The 17,091-nt window shown below is 42.6% G+C and overlaps 1 long non-coding RNA gene across 2 annotated transcripts; it reads right to left on the bottom strand.

The window, feature by feature from the left end:
- Positions 1-2,439: 2,439 nt before the first annotated feature.
- Positions 2,440-13,501, bottom strand: LOC122241009. Of its 2 annotated transcripts, XR_006220904.1 has the most exons (4): positions 13,313-13,501; positions 8,779-8,953; positions 5,573-5,891; positions 2,440-3,874 (listed from the first exon to the last, which is right to left on the bottom strand). It is a non-coding gene; the product is annotated as an uncharacterized LOC122241009 (long non-coding RNA). The 2 variants fall into 2 exon arrangements; XR_006220905.1 differs by lacking the exon at positions 8,779-8,953.
- Between the last annotated feature and the right edge of the window lie 3,590 nt (positions 13,502-17,091).

Below are 17,091 nucleotides of genomic sequence, written 5' to 3'. Positions count from 1 at the left end.
TTGTAGAGATCTCCATTTCTTGGCACATATTAAAATTATTTTGCGTATCACGTCTTTTTTTTCCCTTAAAAAAATGTTTTTTCTTAAAGTCTCCCCAAGAGCTCTCATTGAGGCTTCTTTGGAGGTGAGCTATACAAACTGCTGACTCTCTTCTTTCTGTTACAGACTAACAGATCATCATGGAGATGTTTTCCTGCCATTGCTTAACCCTGCGCAGACACCTTGGGCCCCATGGCTCCCTTTGTGTAACGGATGGCACAAATTGGGTAATACATTTGAACAAGTCTGGCTGATTCCTGCCAGGATGCAGACAGAATAAGCAGCAAAGGAAGTCTACAAAATACCTGTTTCACTTCCTCTCTCCCTTCTCCGTCCCTTCCTTCCTCCCTGGGTCCACATAGTCCAATGCAGAGACTTAGCAAGCACCAGGCATGCTGGCTTACTGATAAATCGCAAAGCAAATAGATGTTTCATTTGCATTTTTTCTTGGAAAACAGTCAGGTGGTACGAGCCTGCCTGGGGTTGCTGGCAAGAGCGTCAGTGATTGTTTAGCCACCCAAACAATTTCTTCTTTCTCTAGTTTTCTGTTGGGCGCTTTAAGTTGTATCTTGCTCCTTTAAGCAAAATAGCTGACTTGACTTGTCTCTGACTTCTGGGAATAATTGAATTCTTATGGCAGGGGCTGAGTAACCGGAGAGCAGCAAATGAAAATTTCACTCTACAACATACCCACACTCTTCAACACGCAGACGTGTGGGCTTGTCCACAGCGATCTCTGTGGTTCGGAGAGACATTTGGGGGAATATCTGTGTACTATTTGTCTTTCTAATTTTCCAACCAATCTTAGGGAGGGGTGGTCAATGCTATAAAGCTCAACAGGGGGGTTGAAAGATAAACTTTGCATGATCGAGGAGCGTGTGGAGTTTTAGAAGTTGAGAAGCACAGTGATGAAGAGAGGTGGGTCATTTAGTGATTTATCCAACCTGCACTTTTGTGGAAAAACTGTGCCTTGGTAGAGAAGGAATCAGAAAGGCGAAGAAACTAACATGAACTGGATGCTCAGTTATGCTCAATAATTAATTTGAGTGAATTAGCATATTTAATCCTTGCAACAAAGCTGTTGTCCCATCTATTTTACAGGTGAGGAAGGTAAGGATTAGAGAGATCAAGTTTACTTGTCAAGTACACCCATCCAGTAAGAGACAGAATTAGTGCCTGAACCCAGATTTCTCTGATGCCCAATATAGCTGCAATTCTATCACTTTAAATTATTGGGATGGGGGTGGGGGGACCTCCAATGTATACCACTGTGGCCCATGGGGTCCCTAGTCCACCTTATCACAGCAGTGTCTTTCTCTTGCTGCCTTGCCTGTCTGTCTCTGCTGCTCTTAAAGCCTCATCGGTGCTGGATAGTTCTGGGGAATTCTCTGAGCACCACAGGCCATCCTTACCTTTCGAGGTGTGTTTGGCTTTAGCGTGTATCCTTTACACAGAATTAGGAAGGAGCACTTAAAAAAAAGATTATTTATTTATTTCTATTTTTAGATCTATTTTTAAAGTTTTATTTATTTATTTTGAGAGAGACAGAGCCAGCCTGAGGGGGCAGGGGCAGAGAAAGAGGGAGAGAGAGAGAGAGAGAGAGAGAGAGAGAGAATCCCAAGCTGGCTCTGCACTGTCAGCACAGAGCCTGACATGAAGCTTGGACCCAGGAACCATGAGATCATGACCTGAGCTGAAATCAAGAGTCAGTTGCTTAGCTGACTGAGCCACGCAGGGAACCCTGCTGGATGATTTCTTGAGCTCACCCATTACTTTTCTAACCATTTAGAATTAGTTTGGGTATCTACACTGAGTCATCAGTCAACATGCATTTTTGAAGGCCTTTCAGAGTAAACCGTAGTCGTTATCTGCCTGGGAGATACAGGAAGACTCTCACTCCAGTTAAGATTCACGAACAGCCTAACAATCTAGTTGGGGAGATAGACAAGATACATATCTATCTCTCTGTCTCTTTTGATCTCTATCCCTATGTCTGTATATATGTCATTGACTATAAAATTAAAGCAGTGAGAACATTTCTCAGGGCTTCAAACACCTGCTAATCAAGAAAATGAGTAAATATAACCAGGAGGCTTGGAAAAGACTTGAAATTGAGCATATTCTTTTTAGAACCTGATAATGCCTGCTTATTAGCTTTTCATGAGGACCAAAAAGGGTTATTCTCTTAAAACACATACACACACACACACACACACAAAAACAAAAAACCTCCTCTTTTGTACAACAGTCGCCTGAATAGTCAGGAGTTGGCAAGGTCTTTTCTGATGTTTATTGGAGCAGCTGTGGAAATAATTTTGTACCTTGGATTCTGTGATTTATTTCCATTATGAATAAATTTGGAATTTATTTTAAGGCTTTCAAAAACTGGGAGTGCTGTGGTCTCAGAATTATTTTTTATTAAACATTGTCTCCCTGGCTGCATTTCAGGTGCTGGCTGAATTCTGCACCGTGGGCTGTGTTAGCATCAGAAATGCCTTTGAGTGATAATAATTATAATAATTACATATATAAAAAGGATGGAATTGGGTTTCAGTTCTATTCGGCTGAACTTGATATTTGACTCTACTGACTCAGTTTTGGCATCTTTAAAATGAAGATAATTGATAACTACCTTGTTATCTCTGAGGAGTGGGCATGATCATGCTTGAAAAGAGACTTGAACCCTTGAATAAATGTGCCCTGAATGCAAATTGTTACTTATTTCAATCAATGTGTTTTACAGGTTGACATCTTGGACAGGAAGGAAATCGCCCCTATACTTGAATTCAAGACTGACTTCCAAATGAGAACGAAATCAACATAGTAGACAAGGAGGCTGGGAAGATCTGACTCTCTCCAGAAGCAGCATTGCCACCTTGCTGCCACTGGGAACTAGAACTGCTGTCTTTCTCACAGAATCTTATTCTCTAAAGACAAGTCACACTTTTTGCTCTCGGGGCAGAGCCATGTATCCCAGCCTCTTCCTTTTTTCCTTTGCCCTCTCACCTTTATTCAAGCTCATTGATTCTTTGTTTCAGTGGGAGCTTCCAAGAGAAATGGAGTAAATCATTCAGCAAGGGGAAGACATCAGCCATCTAGAATCCTCAACATTAATTTAGAATTCACTTTTATATGGTTTAAACCATGAATAAACAATAGACAAGGGATGGGAGGCTGAGGGAAGGAGAAAAGTGGATCATCTAGTGAGGCTCGTGGAAACAAATGAATCTACTGTGTCCACACTGACTCAGTAAAACTCGTTTCTGGTCTCCAGGAGCTTAGAGTCCAGTTGGGGAGAAAAGACATACTCATCATTTATGAGACACGGTGAGAAAGTTTATGGCTGCCACCAAAGCGTCACTTCTGATCCATCTACAGACTATGGAGCCCCGTTTCTTGACTCCCGAGGGACCCGGAAATCTATACACAGCCTCTCTGTCTAGGAGAGTATGCTGGTGGCAGAAGCACCCCTTGACTGGGCGAGGGGAGCCAGAATTGGGCTTATCTCCTGTGGATGCTGTGTCCAGCAGCATGAGTCACTGTAGTGGATGGACCCTCTTCCCGTTCAATCTACAGCCACTTCTGGTATCACAAATGGGTTCTCCAGTGCTTGGATATGATGGGTCCAGATTCTTTGTCTAAGAGTCCTGATCTCTTTCCTTCTCTGCTGTCCCCACAGTTTCCTTCCCAGGGTCTGGAAATGTCTTCTCACACTCCTTTAAAACACGGTTTATGACATCCATGTTCCTGGAAGAATGGGGAGCCATCTTCCTATTCTCCTAAGTGTGCCTACTTTGTTGATGGTTACTCTCGTAAGGACTACCACGATGACATTCTGTCATATGTTTTGTCAAAGGGCAGAAAAACAAACAGAGAAAAGAAAACATAAAAATGGCCAATTAGCAAGTAAGCCAGGAAATATGTGCTGAGCAGCATATGACAAACGTTTTCATGTACTTTATTCTATTTCGTTTTCATGATAAAGCCCCCAGAGTAGTTGTTATTCTTCCTACTTTATTGAGCAGAAGCCTTAGGGTCACAGGAGTTAAACCACTTGCTCAAAGCTGTATACATAATAGAGCCCATAATGCATATATTTTCTGTTGCCCAAGACACTGTTCCTTCTACTGTACCATGGCTGCTTCTAGGTCAAAAGAGGAAGAACTTCCTGTGGGTTAGAATGTCCTAGGGGTAGGTTTATGAGGAGGAGGTATTTGAACTGGCTCTCGACTGAATTATAGGCTCTGGCTAGACAGTGGAAGAAGGCAAGGCTATTCCTGGACTTGGAAGGATTAGGATGACTAAAACCACAGGTTGAAAAAAGTGGAAGGTGTATTTGGAAGACTGTGTGTAGACTGTTTTGGCTGGAGAGGAGGGCTCATTCATATAATGAAATGGCACCCAGCCAAAGAGACAGGAACAATGAAGACTGCTTTGCCATTGTTGTGATTCAGGAGTTTCAGGCACCTCTGTTAAATGAGGATAAACAGGGCTGACCTTCCCTCACAGGCAGTCTGGGATTCTGAATCATCGGTGACTGGGAAGTGGCATGCTCCATTATCTGAGGCATGATATTATATCCACCAGCTATTTTGTGCAGTTGAATTTTTGTTCCATTGAAATGATTCTCTCAGTGTGAGCTCAATAGCGACGGGCATGATGGTGGTTTTTCTATGTTGCCAGAAACTAGGTCTGAATTTCTTCCAGCGCCTCCTGCTCTAAAGCACCTCTTATGATTAATTAACCTTTTGTGGAGTAACTAGGACATCTGTGTGGGATGAGATGTACTTTGGTCAGACTTCAGTTTTCAGTTGTTCGGCAAGAGGATAATTAATTATAAGAGCTGAATCTGAACAGAAGACTTTGGAGGAAATCCAAATGAAGCAAAACATCTAATTATCAATGAACAGGAAGTATTTTTTTTTTATTGTTGTTGTTGTAGAAGTGAAGAAAATACTTAATATAAATAAAAGGTAGTAACAACTTAAGATGCTTGCTTGGAGTGTACATGTAATACGATAAATATTTGTTTTTTGGAGATAAAATACGATGAACTCACCATAACCAGACAAATACGAAACAGGGGCCAAGTTAAGTGTCTACAATAATATGTATTCCCCTTAGAGAGAATTGTGTTGGCTTTAACAAGGGTATATCTAGAATCACCTGGCTATCATTACTACTGGCAAATAACAGTAAACACCTCTTGTCTACAGAAGAGGGTTGGATTAAGATGCAAAGTAAGAGATAAGATGTGAGAAGCTAAAAACAGTGTAAAATCAATTTCTGTAACAGAAATGGCTGCTGTGATAGAGATGGTTTTTCCAAAGCTTAACTCTCTGAGGCGAATCACCTGCCGTAGTTAGCCCACATCTACGTGACACAATCGCCTACAAAACCCACAATCCTGGCAGAGCCAGAGATTCTAGCTGGACTTAACTGAACTGTGAAGATGGGTACTGTGGTGGACAATGAGAGAAATTTCCACTCTCAAATGAAATGATCCTCGGGGTTGGTTGTTGCCCACACTCACCGGTAACTTCTATACAAGTACTGCCTGGTTGTGTCCTTCAGTGAGGGAATATGATTCTAGTCGTATTTGTAAGTATCACGAGGCTTCCATTCTATGAAGATGCTGTGTCCTTTCTTACTTATTTCTCCTGTTGCTATGAAATAATTTTCATTCCCATTTTCTTTCTACCTGTGGCTTCGGCTGCCTCATGAGAGCGCTTGGTGCCCATGCTTTGTGCATCTCTCAGTTTCTACAGCTTCCTATTGTATGTTGTTGTTGGGAGACAATCTTCCACGGTGTCTTGCATTTCTGCATTCTGCTGTTCAGTACAGTAATGTCTCTGTCAGGGACAAAGGTAGGGCAGGTTTATCAGTAACCCAATGTAAAAGATTTAAGTTTCCTAAGTCTGATGTTCCTCAACTATGATCAAATCTACTGCATCACATGGCTGCTCTGTGTCACCCTTTTGGGACTCAGAGGGGTGCCGGGGACAAGGAAGGGGGACCAGGGCAAACACGAAGCTCCTGCTGTGTGCTGTGCTGTGAGTAGTAAGTCATTTGTCTCTGACTCAGGTGTCTTGTGTCTTCTGCCACATCCATGAAGGTACGCCAGGCTAAATTGTTAGATTGCAAGGAAGGTGGTATTTCTATATACTTCCTGACATATGGGTCTTACAACCAAACTCCCTCTGAGGATCTGACTGGGTCAGTTGGTCACCCTCCAGTATGGAGGATGCCTGTCGCACTGAGCTGTTGTGCATATACAACATCTATCTTCTAGGATAGTCGATAGATTGCAGCTTTTGGATCAGGAACTCTTTTTTGAACTGGCCATCTGTGGCCAACTTTTCAAGGTCACTTTGTTCAAATATTGAGGACTGTGAAGGAGGGTACAGGATGTCATTAAGAGGGGCCACGAGCTTGGCAAACCCTTGAAAGTTCTCAGAAGTGGACATTATAAGTTTTGCCTTTCACAGACTGTCCAGGGAAATGTTACTGAGAAATAGTTAATTCACCTCAACTCTCTGGAATATTCTGAGATTTTTGTGAATGAATATGGGTGTATGCCTTATCTGCAACTTACCAGCTCTCTGCCTGAAGAGGAAGGAAATATTTGGTAAATTTTGTGCTCCTAACACTGGCTACTGGAGATGAACGCTCAGGTTCACCTTAGAGGTTCTCTCTTAGCGTGTATTCCACTATTGGGAGAGCAGACGTGTGGTTGGCTGGGATTCCCTCCACTGTCAGGTTCAGGCATGAACCCTCATTGGCCCAAATCAATCAGGCTTTTGTCTGTTGATGCAGAGGAGGGCCTATGACTTTAAAGCATAGCTTTCATTCTGTCACTGTATTAGTCAGTGTTCTTCAGAGACACATGACCAATAAGAGATATATATATATCTGTATATATATATGGCAATGTTACTATAAAACATAGCGCCTGGGTGGCTCAGTCTATTAAGCATCTGACTCTTGATTTCCGCTCAGGTCATGATCCCAGGATCACGGGACTGAGCCCCATGTCGGACTCTGCCCTGAGCGTGGAGCCTGCTAAAGATTCCCGCCCCCCCCTTCCCCTCTCCTGCTCATGCTCTTTTCCTCATAATAAAAAAAGTTAAAAATTACCCGCCCCACATATAATATGTAGAATATATACTTATATATGTAAAATCTCAGCATAATTAATTAATTAAATAATTGGAATCGGCTCATGAGATTTTTGGAGGCTGAGGAGTCCCACGGTCTGCTGTCTCTAAGCTTGAGACCCAGAAAAGCTGGTGGTGTGATTCGGAATACACCGAGATGTATTCTCGGCCAAATGCCCGAGAACCAGAGGGGCCAGTGGTATCCAAGGGCAGGGGAGATGAGATTAAATGTCCCAGTTCAAACAGGGAAGCAGACAAAGAGAGTTAAATTCCTCCTTCCTTTGCCTATTACTCTATTAAGGCCCTCAGTGGATTGGCTGATGCCCACACACTCCTTTACTGAGTCCTGTGATTCTACAACAAACTAAATCTTAGTGAGGGACACCTTCACAGACACACTCAGGAATAATGTTTTATCCGGGCAGCCTGTGGCCAGTTAGGTTGACACATAATATTAACCATCACGGTCACCAAGCTTGAAAATAAAGCTGACACTTGGAGGAAGGGAAGAAGAGTTGAAAGTCTGGCCAAAGTCGGAGTCAGAGCCCTGGTCAAACCATCCCCAGAGCCTATGTAACTTCTGGCCTTTTCTATTATGTGAGCCAACAAATTAACTTTATTGTTAATGGCAGTTTGAATTGGGCTTTCTGTTACTTACAAACAAAAACATCCTAAGTGATTCACTTACTGGTTTTCATAACATCTGAGGTCACTCAAGGGTTAATGCTCTGAGATTATATGGGTAATGCAGGCATCTTTCTTACTTTCTTCTTTCTTTTTTTAAATGTTAAGGGGCAGAGAGAGAGGGAGACAGAGGATCGAAGTGGGCTTTTTGCTGACAGCAGAGACCCCCATGCAGGGCTCAGACTCACGAACCATGAGATCATGACCTGAACTGAAGTCAGATGCTTAACCAACTGAGCCATCCAGGAGCCCTAGACATCCTTCTGAAGTTGGGATGGTGCATGTTAATTCCGGACACATCAGATGCAAGTCTCATAGGTGTAATTCACTGGTCTTTTCCCAGTGCCTGATGTACGGCACATGCTCACAAACATTTGTGGAAGGGATCCATGAACACTACTTATGGTTCCCCAGAACTTATTAATTATTTCCTGACACTTGTCACACCTCCTTGGTTGCTTTGATTGGGCTTTTGCTGCAGGATTTGGAGGATGAGTTTGGTTACTAAAGAGTTAAATAAAAAGATTTAAAAAAAAAATCACACTGTTTCCGTGGACAATGGCGACCGATGTCATCTTGGACTCCACATCCTTTAGGGATGGGTTTCCACATTGGTGATTCAGCAGGCCAGGCCATACTAGTTAATCAGAAGTTATAATTTTGGTTTGTACTGTTCTGAGGTCCATTATAATCTACAGTTTACAGCTTGTGGTAAAAAGGACGGACTAACTTGTTTTGCTGCAGTACAGTGTTATTTTCTTCAGAAAATGATCAGACCTAGAGCTGTGCCTTAGATCCCAGCACTGCCTCTTTGCATGCAAAAGAATACCCCCCTTTCTAACTGAAAACTGCCAGAGTAAAAACAAAAAAAAAAAAATCAAGACAGAGATGATCTTACCTTATGTACATCTGCTGTAAGTCCAGGTACCAACAAGGATCACACCCGAAGTGGGAGAATCATACGGCCTTACTAACTATGGCTGAACCATGTTAAAGTCATGAAGAACCCTGATGGGACCTCAGGTTAATATTCCCAGCTTGCCAAGCCGCATGTTTGCTGATATCAGGATTTTCTAGTGGATGTGGAAAACAGTTGAAATCAGAGTATCTGGGTCAGCATAATTTAATGTGCTCTAACTGACAAAAACCTAACCTGAACAGCCTTCTCTAATGTTCAGAGTGTTCTCTTCCTCTCTTCAAATGATTTGTCACACCCAAAGAATGGGAGAACTTCTTGGAATGTGTTTCTGACTATGGACAGCACGTCCACAATGCAACAAGTAGACAGCAGGGTAATTGCGTGATGGCCAACACTTCTGGGAATAAGGCAGGAGGTGCATCACTTATGCCACTAAACCCACCCACACACCCTGCAATATCTTCCTGGAATCGCAAAGGGAGTTCGAAAAGAAACCCAGACCTTATAGGTAGACCTAAATCCAAGGCCATGTGGCACTGGGGAGAGCAAAGTGGCTGCTGGAGTTTCACTTACAAAGGACTTCTTGTCCTGGTCAAACTTGAAAATTCAAAGAAATCCTTTTGTCAGCTAAATTCACAGTTTCTCTGATAGGGTTGCACTTCGGCCTTCATTGTTTCATTAATGTAGCTTTAGGCACACTTATTTTCTGAAAGTCCAAGCTACCTCCATTTATTTCCTTTAGTATTTAGAAGGCTAAAACACCATCATACCATTGCCACTTTCCCTAAGCATCTTGACAGGTTTAGATTGCCAACTGACTTTTCCTTTTGGATCAGCAAAAAAAAAAAAAAAAAAAAAAAAAAAAAATCCCTGCTAACCATTTCCCCATGGTATCCCTCCCAGCAGTAAAATTCTCAGCAAGGCTACTTAACAATTTCTTATGTGCTCGTTTTTTTTCCATAATGAGACTGCCAACAGATGCCCATATAATGGAAGTCTCCATTGGCTCCCGTGAATCCGAGTTTTGTAGCTGAGCTTTTTGTGAACCTGCATCAGCAAAGCATTTTCAAGATCCTCTGTCTCCCCGGATGGTCTGCTTCTCCTCTTGTCGCTCTCCAAATTCTCTTCACTTTGCTTCTACCTGCATGCGTGTGCATTTCCGTACTGGAGTATAGCCTCTTACTCTTATTCTAGCATTTGATTATACTTACTCTGCTCTGTTATTCTCGTCTCTAGTGTTTTTTTTTTTTTTTTTCTTCTAAGCATGGATTTATTTCATCCAGCTGATTCCAAGAATAGGAACCATATCTTCTAATTCTTTGTATGCCTCTAAATACCACTCACCACGTTGACTATGCCTAATAAAGATGCTTCCCTGGTAACATCAGTTTCCTGGTCTTGGCCTCAATTGCAGTAGTTTGCTTTACTTTAAAAACACCCCTCCAATTTATTTTTAATATTTAATATTTGAACTGTTTATAAGCCATTTTTTAGGCCTCTCTTTATAAGTCCATTTTGCCCAGTTGCAGGTCTATCGAAACTGGATTTGACTGGAAAGGAATCTTAGATGCGTGGACTGTAACTGGATATCTTCCTCATATTTAACTCAGCGTCTAGTTTGTGGTTTTCTAGTTACTACTTTTAATTGGTTTATTAAGTGTGCTAAACTTGGTAGGGGTTAACCAAGAGACAGTATTTATTTTCCTGCCATGACTGTCCTTAATTGTACTTAGATTTTCCTTCTTGGCCTCCTTGGTGAGGCTGATCTCACAGCTTTGCAGTCAAAGTGTTAACAAATAGCACAGCCCAATCTAATATAAAAATTTCAATCTCGGGGCGTCCGGGTGGCTCAGTCTGGTGGGCGTCCGACTTCGGCCCAGGTCATGATCTTGCGGTCTGTGAGTTCGAGCCCCGCGTCGGGCTCTGTGCTGACAGCTCAGAGCCTGGAGCCTGTTTCAGATTCTGTGTCTCCCTCTCTCTCTGACCTTCCCCCGTTCATGCTCTGTCTTTCTCTGTCTCAAAAATGAATAAACGTCAAAAAAAATTTTTTTTTAATTTCAATCTCTCATCTAGTCACAGCTTCTTCCCCAGCACTGCCTGCCAGTCCCCCCCATCCCCCATTGCTCAGAGAAGACATGATCCCTCAGTGCAGTAGATGGGCAGGGAGGCATGGCTGGGTCTCCCTCTTGTTGTCTACTGTGCCCCTTCACTCCCCGTCTCCACTCAGAACACTGCTGCTTTGGACTCTTACAGAGTTGGGGTGCTAAGTAGGGAGGAGAGGTAGACAGTGACCGTTTCCAACTTGAATGCTGCTGGCATAATCGGTGCCATTGTTCTCAGTGTGGCAGATGACCCAACACTGGGTTTCACTCAGGAATGTTTGTGGGATCTTTGTCCTGCATGGGGAAATGTGTTCTTTGGCTGACCTCTTATGACATCCCCTCCGTTCTTTGCTCTGGTTCTATACCCCACTGCGCTTTCTTTTGTTGGGGTCCCGATGCCCTGTAGGCAGAGTCCTGTCAAGATGGTGCCAGCCTGGCTCCCCTCTGTGGTATTCACATGGACTATCTTTATTCTTCTGCTGGCTGATGGAAGTGCGGCCTGCTCCTCGGTTTGCTTATACTCCACGGATAGTCGCGATCTTGGAGGACACTTTAGGTTCTCCCAACAACGCTTTTTTGCCCCATTCTTTAAGATCATTCTGCCAAGGACTAAGATGCCTGCCTTCTGTATGCAAGTGGTGGTGGCAAAGCCCCTTCTAGTTAGCAGGGTGTTTTGTGTGGCAGAGGGTGGGCAGAGAGTCAAAGGACCCCCAATTCTTTCTCCATGGGACAAGGACGGGACAATCCACTCCCACACATTTCTCCAGAGGATTTCTGGAGGTCTTATGTTTGTCTAATGAAAAATAAAGCACGGGTGCACATTCTTTCAGTGTTTATTCCAGATTCTTCTAGATGGTTCTTATATGAAAAGCAAGGCACTTTGAAAGCCCAGATGTTTGTTGTCTTAGCATAATATCACACGTATTATTACCGAATTCAAAGCATATGATTAAGGAAACAGGAATTAGATAGATGAAAACTAGAGTCTAAATTTGTTGAGTGAGATTTGAATGCAGTATTCTTTTTGTAGATTCCTCTTTCAGTTGAGCAGTTATTTTCATTGAAATATTATTTGGTGGAGGAAACCTTCTACATAGTGAAACATATGGGCAGCGATTCTTGGCTTTAGAGCTTCCAGTTTCTGACAGGGTTTCAAGATGTCTTAATGCTGAGACTAGGTCTGCAGCTTTGGCACCTTGGACAAGGCATTTTTACAGAGCTAAGTTGTTTTATTTTTAAATTTGAGAAGATTTTACTCAGTAAGTGTTAAAACCCTTCAGGCCTCTAATAATTTGTAACATTTGCATAATGTACATTCATATTGGTAAGAATTGAAAAAGACCAGCTTATGGGGCACCTGGGTGGCTCAGTCGGTTGAGCGTCCGACTTCGGCTCAGGTCATGATCTCACCGTTCTGGAGTTCGAGCCTCGCGTCGGGCTCTGTGCTGACAGCTCAGAGCCTGGAGCCTGCTTCAGATTCTGTGTCTCCCTCTCTCTCTGCCCCTCCCCTGCTCATGCTCTGTCTGTCTGTCTCTCTCTCTCTGTCTCTCTCTCTCAAAAATAAATACACATTTAAAAAAAGAAAGAAAGAAAAAGAGCAGCTTAAAAAATGTAACTGCTTTGAAAAAAAAATCTGATTGAACATTTGCATTAACAATAGTGCTGCTCATCAGGATTTCATCATTCAACTTATAATTCATACAGCCTTTCATTTTATTATTTAACTTTGCTACACTTTCAATGATGGAAAGTTTAATAATCAGTGTCTTTAATTCAACACTTGTTCTAGTTCTGGCATTTTCCCTTTACTGGTTGCAAAACAAGTTACTAAGGGTTTCCTTTAGACTATATGCTATAAATAAATAAGTACCTGGTTTTTAAATTTTTTATAACTACTAAATAGGACGTTTAGTTTTCTCATCTGGACAGTGGATATAATAACACAGCCAAAAAAAAAAAAAATCCCCACGTCCCCCACAAACATGTTCCTCAAGCTATCTGAACGGAGGATGTGACCAAGCCACAAGCAAGGGGTCCGTCCCCTATGATTCTTCCTTCCCTCACTCTCGACATCTAATCAGCTAGAAAATCCTTGGCTCAACCTCCAAAGTGAATCTCAAGTTCATCCATTCTTCTCCACCTCTGCTGTTACCACCAATTTTGTTAATTCTTGCCTGCAGTAAGGTAGAGACCTCTCTGTTTTCTCAGTTTCTCTTGCCCGTAGACTCCACACAGCAGCCACAATGGTCTCTAAATACATAAACCAGGTCACCTTCATCCTCTCTCTCAAACCTTTCAGTAGCATTTGTTTGGAGTTAGAGTAAAATCCAAGCTCCTTATCGTGGTATATAGTTAAAGTGATTCTAGCTGTGGTGATAAATGGAACTCGAAATTTCAGTGGCTTAACGTACGAAAATTCGCTCCTGGTTCAATCAACAGTCAGCGCAGTTGATCCTGGTTTAGAGCAATTTGCCTCCACAGGATGATTCCGGGACCTAGCTTCTATCTCGTGGTCCTGCTGTTCACTAGCTGCCTCAGGGTCTTCTGCATCCAGCAGGCAGAAGGAGGCAGCGGTTGGAGAGGGCACACCCACTTCTTAACTGTTGTGGGACTCGTAAGACCACATTCCAATACTGCTTGCATACCATTGGTGAGAATTGATCACGTGGCTCCACCCAGAAGCTAGGAAGGCTGGGAAATGTAGTCTCTGGCAGGGAGCCCCTTAAAGGTACAAGTCTGGAGAGGTCAGCATGCATCTTTGGGGAAAGCCAGACATCCTGTCTCACACAGTGTTTATTTTATTATTAAAAAACTTTTCTTTAACATTTACTTATTTTTGAGAGAGAGAGAGAGAAAGACAGAGAGAGAGAGAGAGCACAAGGGAGGGGCAGAGGGAGAGGGGGACAGATGATCTGAAGCAGGCTCTGCGCTGACAGCAGAGAGCCCAATGCGGGGCTCAAACTCACGAACTGAATGGTGAGATCATGACCTTAGCCAAAGTCGGACTTAGCTACCCAGGCGCACCCCCACACAGTGTTTAAACACCCCCACCGGTTGCCTCTAACCGCCCTCCAGCCACCTCTTAAAAGCTTTCTGGGACTAGGTTCCAGCCATGCTGGTCTTCCTCCTCTTCCAATTTCAAGCTCATCCTTGATGAGCCCCCCACGTCCCCCACAAACATGTTCCATCCTTGGAACTCATCCTAGGACTTTTGCGTTCTCTTCTTTCTGGCTGGAAACTTTTATCTCCAGGCCTTTTCCTGGATAGTTCTCTTCAATTCCCAAATCTCAGTTCAAGTACCATCTCCCCAGGAGTCCCCGCCCGCCTACCCAATACAGTACTCTTCCATGTACCAGTTTTAGTTGTCTTCACAGCACGAATCGACTATCTGGAATTATCTATGCTTGTTTACTTAGTTACTCTCCATTTTCCTCCCCACTCATCATCTGTGTCATGTAAACTCCGTGCCCGACTATCCCGCTCACTGCTATATGTATTTCCGGCACACAAAACATGACTGGCACATATGAATCAATCAATACACATTTATGGAATGAATGGAGGGAATCTTTTAGTCCTGGCAGTCCAAAATCCGTAAAGGAGAGTTGATATGGGAAGGCTGACACCACTCCATAATCACTAGGATTCAGTTGTGCTGATCAATTTTCAACCAGTGAAATCAACCATCTCTGCTATATGAAATCCTCGTTGTATCTTCCTGGAAGAACCTTGTGGAATATATTAATCCAGCAAAAAACCCAAATTTATATCCTATTAGAAATCCAGTTTTTTGCAAGTTTTTAAAGAACTACCAATGTTACTTGGTATTTTTAAAAGTCCTTTTTTGACTAAATGTGAATATGCATTATAAGTGGTACATTTTGTTTGTGAGTAATTTTTATTGCTATTAATAATACTAGTGGGGAATACAAATGAAGCCGCATAAAACAATTCTAATGGCTGCTCCACCAGCCAGTTTTAAAGCTGCTAATGGAACCTGAGGCATTCGAGGTTTGTGTGTACTCAGAATTTTAGAATGACTATTTAATTTCTTTCCTGATTATTTCCAGGGTGGAAATTCAAAGCCCTTTTGAATTCTCTTTGATGAAATTACTCATATGAATATAGCGTTTTATGAAGATGTATTTTATTCTACTGAGAAGCAACATAAGAGGGTGGAAAAAATATTTCTTGCAGACACTAAAACCCTGAGTTTGAATTTTTTGGGGTCTGCCATTTACTAGCTATGCGACCTTGCCCAGGTTATTAATTTTCTCTGTGCACCAGTTGCTTAATCTGCAAAAAGAGAATAATAACATCTGCCCCTGCAGGGCTTTTGTGAGGATAGATGTAAATGCTTTGGCTAAAGTCAGCACTTAGTAGGTGCTCAAAGAGTTCTTTTTTTTCTTCCTTTACGGTATATGTTTTTCTTTACTCAATTTAGCCCAAAGTTGTGTAGAAGACAAAGACTGGTGGGGCAACTGTTAAAAAAACAAAACAAAACAAAACAAAACAATTTCATATGGAATTTTTCACACACACTCAGGGTCAGACTGGAAATGTTGGGGTCACCTCTTTCTCTCTTGATCACATGTTTAGTAGGTTACAAGTGATGTTTGTGTTACTCTGGAATTATCCCTGGAAACCATCCTGGACACTTCATCTCTGACTTTCTCACTAGGATAACTCTCAACTGCTCTCTGCAGCTCGCTTCCCTTTCAACTCTATTCTCCACATTGTGCTGACTCCATCTTTCTAAAGTGTAGATATAATCATCTTCCTTTTCTTCGTAAGCCTCGGTGATAGTTAATGTTAGGGGTCAACATGACTGGGCTCTGGAGTGCCTGGATACTTGGTTAAACATGATTTCTGGGCTTGTCTGTGAGGGTGTTTCTGGGTGAGATCAGCATGTGAAGAGGCGGACTGAATAAAGAAGACTGTATTCCTAAGTATAAGTGGGCTTCACCCAATCCACTGAGAGCCTAAATAGAACAAAAAGGTGGCAGAAGGGGGAATTCTCTCTCTCTGCCTGACTGGTGAGCTGGCACATTGGTCTCCTGTCCTTGAACCGAGACGTGTACCATAGATGCTCCAGTTCTCTGGCCTATTACAGGATATGTGTATCCTATTGGGTCTATATCTCTGGAGAATCCTGACAAGTACAGCCTCTGAGCCTCCAGACGCCCGTAGGTTAAAATTCGACCGTGCAATTGCTTAGCACGGTTTAGTTGTAAACAACCTTCCCAGATAATTTTACTTCCTTTCTACCCTCATACACCACACACTGCTGCTACTGTGCTCTCTTTACCATTGTCTGAGTGCTCTGCCTTTCTGCCTTGAAAAGTAGTTTTTTCTTTTTTTAAAAAAATTTTTTTTAAGTTTATTTATTTTTGGTACAGAGAGAGACAGAGTATGAAGGGGGGTGGGTCAGAGAGGGAAGGAGACACAGAATCTGAAACAGGCTCCAGGCTCCGAGCTGTCAGCACAGAGCCCGACGCGGGGCTCAAACTCACGGACCGCGAGATCATGACCTGAGCCGAAGTCGGACGCTCAACCGACTGAGCCACCCAGGTGCCCCGAAAAGTAGTTTTTTCTATCTAGGGTATCCTGCCCCCTTTTCTCAGCCTGGTTCACTTCTATTCTTCCTTCAGCACCCAGGTCACACATGACTTCTTCAGATCTATAAATCCTGTGACATTGGTGAGAGTCCAGTGTTGTGACCACTGGTTGAGTAAAGGCTTCTCTAGTGGATCCTAAGGATTGGGGTGTGTGTGTGTGTGGGGGGGGTTCCCTTTTGCTGACAGCCCAGTTAGGACACATAAGCACATAATATTAAAAATATCGGGGTGCCTGTGTGGCTCAGTCTGTTGAGCGTCTGATTCTTGATTTCTGCTCAGTTCATGATCCCAGGGTCATGGAATCAAGCCCCGCATTGGACTCTGTGCTGATCATGGAGCCTGCTTAAGAGTTTCTCTCTCTCTTTTTCTCTCCTTCTGCCCCTCTCCTCTGCTCATGCTCTCTCTTTTTCTAAAATAAAAAAAAATACTACTAAATTTATTTTACATGATGTTTTTTAATAAGGCAATTCATATGTTTATAATCTGAAAAAAGAAGTCAAAACAAATTGGTTCAATATTTGTATATTATATATTTATATGTAAAGCACTATACATCTGATATTGGTGTAATA

This window comes from Panthera tigris, chromosome C1 (genome assembly GCF_018350195.1).
Source record: "Panthera tigris isolate Pti1 chromosome C1, P.tigris_Pti1_mat1.1, whole genome shotgun sequence".
Lineage (NCBI taxonomy): Eukaryota > Metazoa > Chordata > Mammalia > Carnivora > Felidae > Panthera > Panthera tigris.
Note: the sequence above shows the minus strand (reverse complement) of the source record. Positions and strands in the feature narration are given on the sequence as shown.